At 59.0% G+C, this 7,161-nt stretch overlaps 1 long non-coding RNA gene across 1 annotated transcript; it reads right to left on the bottom strand.

The window, feature by feature from the left end:
• Positions 1 to 232: 232 nt before the first annotated feature.
• LOC138099025 (uncharacterized) lies at positions 233 to 4,944 on the bottom strand. The gene is made up of 3 exons (XR_011146674.1): positions 4,342 to 4,944; positions 3,651 to 3,694; positions 233 to 1,690 (listed from the first exon to the last, which is right to left on the bottom strand). It is a non-coding gene; the product is annotated as an uncharacterized lncRNA (long non-coding RNA).
• Positions 4,945 to 7,161: the final 2,217 nt, after the last annotated feature.

Below are 7,161 nucleotides of genomic sequence, written 5' to 3'. Positions count from 1 at the left end.
AAGGCATCTCCCCTCATTAGCCCCGGGGCTGATTCTTCTGTCCCATCCAACAGCACAGCCCCAGCCCGACTACAACAGGACCAGGGGAAGGAATCAGGCCCGGGAGAGCTCTGGGGAGCGTTCCTGCCCGAGCAGCATCTCCTGGGATGAGCTCTGTGTGTCCCACTGAGCCGCACTGCCCCGTCCGGCTCACACCGAGGATGCGGGATCGTGCCTTGAGCATCCTGCACCGAGGCAGCTTTGCAAGGTGTCAGGACAGGGGGATTTTTCGGGCCTGCCAAGATTTCCTGCAGCTTTGCAAGGAGCTGAGAGAGGGGGATTTGCATCCTTAAGACTCCTTACCTGGCCGGGGGTGACAGCAGGAGGTGGCTCGGCTGAGGGGAGATGTGATGGGCGGTGCTCCCAGCCAGAGCTTCCCACCGGGAAGAGCAGAGCTGGCTGTGGTTTAGGGCTTTGTACCTGCTCCATCCTTCCCTGTTCCTGATCTCTCCTCCTTTCTCCCACTTCCCAGAGCTTTCTGTGCTGGCTCCAGGTGAGGGTTCCTCTGCTGTGTCCCATCCCTTCCCCTGAGGCGCCTCCCGGAGCCAAGGGAAGCTGGAGGCAACTCTTGATGGGATCACGGAAGGATTTACTCAGAGCCTCAGCAAACAGGACTTTACTCCCCATCCAACAGCTCTTAGGGCTTCAGGATCCCTGCTGGGACCAGCCCCAGGGCATCCCCCAGCATGGGCACCTCAAAACCAGCCCTTCAGGGCCCTCCCAGGGCATCTTCCAGTGGAAACACCCACCCAGCTCAGCCTTTACGTGGGAAACCATCCAAACAGCAGCCGCCTGTCGGTCCCCGTCCCTTCCCCCTCTGCATCGCCCCGGCCCTCGGCGCAGGGAGCCGCTGCCAGGACAGCAGCACGCTCCATTGTGCGGGTCGGGATCAGCCGCTGCCAGCCGGGAGGAGCTGCGGGCATCCAACAAAACTGGCAACGCCAAAGAGACCCCGGAGGAGAAAAACAACCGGAGAAATCAACCCCCCCCCGAAAAAACAATGCAGCTTTCTGGGGCCGGGATGAAGCCGGGATCGTCCCCGCTGCAGGGCTCGGCCTCGGCTCAGTGACGCGGCCACCGCCGCTGAGAAAGGGACCGCGGAGGAATGCGGCCACGCGGGGGTCCCCCGGGCAGAGGGGGGCACAGGGCAAGTTCGTGTTTGGGAGAGGGGATTGCAAAGCCCGCGGCCTTTTCAGAGAGTTGTGGCTCCGTTTCGGCTGCACCACCTGGAAATTTAACTCCTGGGGCTGAGTACAAATCCAGGATCTGGGGAGGCAGGCTGTGAGTCAAGGGAAGAGTTTGGGGGTGCAGAGGGAGCGGGGATAAAACATCCAACCAGGCTGATTTTATGGATATTTTAACCTTCCCTTCTCATTGTTACCGAGAATTTACAGCTCCTTCAAAGAGACGCTCAAAGCCGGAGCCAAGGACACGGAACACGTGGCAGCATCTCTGCATCTGGGAGAGGAAGGTCGGGTGGAGCCAGCAGGTCCCAGCCTCCTTCGTGCCTCAGTTTCCCCTCGTCTGGAGCTGTATTCTCATCTCAATTCCTGAGCTCAGCAGCTGAAACTTTGGCTTTGCACCGCACACCGGCTGGAAATAGGGGCTGGGGGTGCAGGAGAATGTGGGGGTCCTGCTCAGCTGGGAAGTCCTGGGGGGGGATAAGTCAGCAAAAGAGAAGAATAAGAGGAGTCGAGAGAGAGACTGAGGAGAGGAAGAGTGAGGAGGCGGTGGCGGGGAGACAGACGGCACCGACCATCTGCTGCGGGTGCTTTTAATTGCTCGGGCTCGCTTCGGCTCCGCTGCCTCGGCTCTTCTGCAAGAGCTGCCGCTGAGGGGAACCGGTCCCCAGCACCAGCCTGGGCCACAGGGAACACTCGGGAATGGGGCAGGATGAGCCGCAGCCCCTGAGCAGCGCAGGGGCGATGGGAGAGCCGCGTTTTGCGGGGCGGAGCTGGGAGAGCAGCGCCTGCCAGGGATGGCTCCGGCACCAAACCAGCCCCGGGGCCAGGGACCTCCGGCAACCGACTCCGGCAGAGCCCCGCTGGAGCAGGGGAAGGAAAAGCTGCTTGGAGCAGCTGCAGATGCTTCCCATAACCAGGCAGATGCCCCATCCCTCGCAGCTTTCTAAGGATGCCTCAATCCGAGTGCTTGACGTGCACCTGGGGCTGCTGAGCTCTGCTCCAGGCTATAAATATCCCTCTGCTCCCTCGGCAGCTTCTCCTGATCCATCGGCATCCCCAACACCTCCCTTGTGCTCCCCATTGCTGCCCTCGCGCTTGTGATCCCCAAAATCCTCACCCAGGGTGCCTATTCCTGTAGCATTCCCTTCCCCACACCCCAAAATCACCCATGCCAATGGGCAGGAATGAAAATCAAAATATAAAATAAAAATTTGGGCGTCCCCCACCTTCCTCAGTGTGGGATCTCTCACCGGACCAGGAACCCCCCGCTGAGGGAGCAGCACCAGCCCCTGCCAGGCTCTGGGGGGGGTTTGGGCGTCCCCACCATCACAAGGGCTGCAGCCCCCGAGGTGTTTGTGGCGGCCCTACCATAACACAAACAATAACAACGCACCACCGAGCTCCCCACAGCCCTTTTAGCCCTTGCTGGGGTTGTGGGGGGGGTGGGGAACCCAGCTGTTAATTATTCCTTCATCACACATGCAAGAAGCCGTCGGTTCCTCACACCACGGAGCATCCACCCTCCCAGGGGCTGGTGTTGATTTATAGCCGGGCACCGCCTGCTCCTTAGGGGGTCCTCAGGCTCCCCAAGGCCCCCCAGCCCTCGCTGGGCGGGATCTGCCAACCACCATCATGGATCCCATTAACCGGAGCCTGTTAATTGTTGTTCGCAGCAGGGACGATCCCGGGAGGAAAATGCAGAGACAACGCTGCACCCACGTGTCTCCATGCACACCAGGAAAAGCCAGCAGGAGCTGCGGACCCCAGCTCCTGGCACCCATGGGGGTGTGTCCCATGGGGAATTCCAGTGCTCCATACTGGGAGAACTGGGAATACTGAGCTCTCTGTGTTGTCCCGTCACAGGGAACACCTTATATCCTGCAAAATTTCTGGGGCTGGGATTTAGGGGGGAGGAGGCAGCTGTTCCCTCAGTGTCAGAGATGTGAGCTGGCAGGAGGGATCCAGCTCGGAAGCCCAGGGGTTCAGACAGGCACCAGGGCTGCACATCCCTCACTGGAGGGTTTACAAACAGGATCAGTGCTGCCAGCAGACCAAATGTGCCAGGCCTGGGGTGTAAATTCCTCCCTTAGCAAAGGCTGATGCTGAAATCCAAAGCTGCACAGAGCTGCACCCACCAAGTGCCAGGTGTGAGGAGCTCATCGGGCCTCTCTTAGTGCTCAGTCTCTGAGCTCCTTGTTAATCCCAGTGGGGGAAATTATCCCAATAAAGCCAAAAGTTGGGGATGGACCTGTGGGCATCAGTGGAGGTGAGTCCAAAGGCGGTGATGAGGATATGGAGGTGAATAAGGGTCCTGTGCTTGATGGGGGGGGGGGGGAACCCAGCAGGTCCCCGAGGGACCCAAATAAAATCCTGCCCTGAAGGATTCCCAGGGAAAACCGGGAAAATACATCCAAAGAGATCACTCACTCTGCAGCTCAGTACCATCAGCTGAGAGCAGCAACGGGATAAAGCTGTGGGTGAAAGAAGTCGGATGCTTCATCTTGGAGCAAATCCTGCTCCCAGCCCTCCCCTCCCGGCCTCATCCATCCCCTTGGAACTTCACGCTTCTTTTTCCAGCACCGCAGGAAGGTTTATCCCATGCGGATAAACAGGGTCAGGCTGGAGATGAGCAAAGCGCTGGGGGCATCCCTCCACAAACACACGAGCTCACGGGAGCCGTGTCTGACCCTGGCACGGGGAATCCTGCGGGTGAGGCGGCATCGGGCACACGTGGGGTTGGAAATGGACTGGTATTCCCGAGGGAGCCACCACTGCCGGGATAAAATCCGAGGATGAGACACTTAAGCATTAAAAAGGGGGGAAAGGGTGACGGGAAAAGCAGCGGGCGCCTCCCCCTGATGTACCTCGGGGCCAGTGCGGGATGCCGGGAAGAGCCAGCCCGGGGCAGCGATCCAGCCCCGCTTCCCAGCTCGCTCCCCCGGTAATTGCCTCTCCGAATTACACAATTAGCATATGCAAAAGTAATTACAGATCAGAGGCGTGTCAGTATCACCCTCACTGCGCTGAATTCCGTGGAAAACCGAGGAGTGAGACAACGCAGGGAATAAATCACCTCCAAAAACCAGGGAACGGGGCAGCGCTGCAGCCTCACACGCACCTCTGCGCTAACAGCCAGTGTGGGCGCATTACCAGGATAAACCAGGGATTCAGGCAGCCTCCGAGCAATCTGGGGTTGCGGTGGGTGAATTATATTAATGCACGCGTCCTCTGCTGCTCCTTCCTTTTCCTCCAGCACAGAGCTGGGATTTGTGGCCTTTTCCTGCTTTATAATCGCCCGGGGGGAGGCATTAATGGGCAGCTGGAAGGAGAAATTGCAGGGCTGGGCAGCTGCTCGCAGTTTAGGATTGCAACGAGTTAATTATGTTAAAGGCATTAAATAATTTAACTGTGTTGATGAGGGATGCTCTGGGATGTCCGAGGTGCTGGAGGAAATCGGATCCCTACGACCAAAGCTGCTCAGACGCCTCGTTCCCGTCAGTCCCTTTGGGAAAAGGGACGTTTTAACACGTAACAGCCCGGTTTGGAGATGTTTAGGTTGTGTTTGGACACTCAGAGCTGGACAAGCCACGTGCCCTCCACCGATGCCAGCCTGACCCGGGCAGGTGCCCGCAGGGGGCTGCACGGGAAGAGCAGCAGGGACCGCGCTCTGCCCTTGCAGGGAACGAATCAACCGCGGTGGAGAAACCCCTTTTCCTACGGAAAGACCGTTCTGCTCTCCCCTCCAGCCCCCCGGGGGCTGCACATCCCGGGAGGAGCGGGGAGGACCCAGCGGGGCTCAGCCGGGGCCCGGTGCCCACCCGGGGCCGGTGCCCACCCGGGGCCCGGTGCCCACCCGGGGCCAGTGCCCACCCGGGGCCGATGCCCACCCGGGGCCGGGTGCCGCTGTCACTAGATGGCAGTGGAGCATCTCGGTGAGGCTCGGGGGGCGTCCGCAGCCTCGGGAGACCCCCCCCGAGCCTCCCCCATCCCTTCTCCCCCCGCCGCCGCACAGACCCCGCAGCCATCCCACCCCAGGGCTGATCCGGAGGGATCCCAGATGCCATCCCAGCACACCCGAGCTCCGAGGCATCGCCGTTGCCCTGGATACAGCCCGTTTTCTGGCTGAGACTTTATTTGGGTGGAAAAACTGAAGATCTTGGCTGCGTAGCCAGGATTTCTCCTGCAGCGGGCTCCGTTCGGGGCTCACGTGCCCGGCCCACGTCTGGGCTCTGTCGGGCGGGAGCACGAACACGCTGCGGATCCCAAACACCCCTCCCGATCCCGGGGCTGCAGATAACCCTCCAGACCCTGCGCAGACCCCGGCTGGCCCCTCGGAATGGGGACAGGGCCAAGTGCAGGGACCCTATGTTCCCTGAGCTACAAAGGGGAGAGGCAAGAGAAACCCTGGAGTTGCTCTGGGATAAAACCCAGCTCTTCAACCCAGGCACAATCCCATGGGAACCACCACCCCAGGGCAGTTAAACGGCTCCAGTGGACTGGCAGCAGAGCGGTGGATTCCAGCACTCCCAAACAAGGAATTCCCCAAGAAAATCAGTTTAGCTCAATCGTTGCAGTGGTTGGCACAGGGATGAACCGATCCAGAAACCAGCTCCATTAAATTAGTGTAATTCCTGGGCGTGGATCAGCTCTGGATTTACAGACCTCCAAGCAGGGCACTGTCCACAGCAGAGCGGATTTTTGGAGATGTCTGGTTTTCCTACCTCAGAACCTTCCCTCTGCCCTCCAGGACCAGCAGTCCCGGAGCTGAATCAATTCCTGCTTGGAAAAGAGACAGCAAAACTTGGGGATGGTTTCACCCCAATGTGGTCCGGTCTGGGATGTGCAGCTGCAGGCTGAAACACCTGGTCTGAATGCACAGGGATACCTGAAAAGGGAGAAATCCACCCCAAATTCAAGACTAGCTGGGAGGACAAAGTTCTCAGGGCCAGCAGAGCAGAGGGATGACACAGCACAGGCTGAGAAAATAGGGCAATAAATAAACTGGAATTGCTCCGGTCCTGGCTGGGCAGAGAGCATTGCTGCAGGGCTGGTGTGAGAACAGACATCCCCTCCAAGTCCAGTAAAACCAATATCCCACCAGTCCCTCCATCAGGCAAAACCCACAGCACCCACCACCTGCCCAGTAGGTGCCTCCAGACCAGCTCAGGGGAGAGATTTTAGGGTTTAATTCCTCCTTTTGGACACGGCCAGGACAGATCTTGAATGAAGGGAGAAGAGAGTGGGAACATCCCTGATTTTCACCTTCCCAGGGAGCAGGCGGGATCCACGAGTCCCTGGGACTCAACAACCACAGCAAAGCCTTAAAAAAGGAGATGACATTAATTCACAATGAGCACCCAGTTATTTTTGGGGTGCTCCAGTGGGTGCAGGTGCACCTGGAAGCTTTTAACCCACAGAATCCGGCACTGCCAGCACAGATCGGGGGGATGAAGCCCAGGACAATCCCGGTGAGCGGCACTAAGGCTGCATCCATCCTCCAAAGGGATTTTTTTCAATGGGAAGGAGGGAAAGCAGCGAGATCTGCTCATTCTCAGCCGGATTTCCACAGTCCCCCGGGACCTGTGCTCCCTGACACCGGGGCATCGGATTTCCATGGCTGAGGATCAGCCTCTTATCACCGGGGTCTGCAGGAAATTGGGGCTGATGGGAGGCCCTGGGAGCCGGGATGGGGCTGGGAGGTTGATGCCTTTGGATCAGCAGCTGCCAGGACAGTCACAGAGCCTAGGTCCCTTTGAGGTCACCAAACTGGGTAGAACATACTGGGGTTCACTCCAGGGGGGAGTTTGGGGGGTTACCCTAGGGATTGCTTGTTTGGGGAGGGCACAGCACTCACCTCCTGCCTTCTGCCAGCACCACACAGGTCCTGGAATGGGTACATGGAATGGGGTAGGGGAGAACATGAGCCTGTGATGGGTTC

Source organism: Aphelocoma coerulescens, chromosome 26 (genome assembly GCF_041296385.1).
Source record: "Aphelocoma coerulescens isolate FSJ_1873_10779 chromosome 26, UR_Acoe_1.0, whole genome shotgun sequence".
Lineage (NCBI taxonomy): Eukaryota > Metazoa > Chordata > Aves > Passeriformes > Corvidae > Aphelocoma > Aphelocoma coerulescens.
This window is presented reverse-complemented; position numbering and strand designations above follow the sequence as displayed.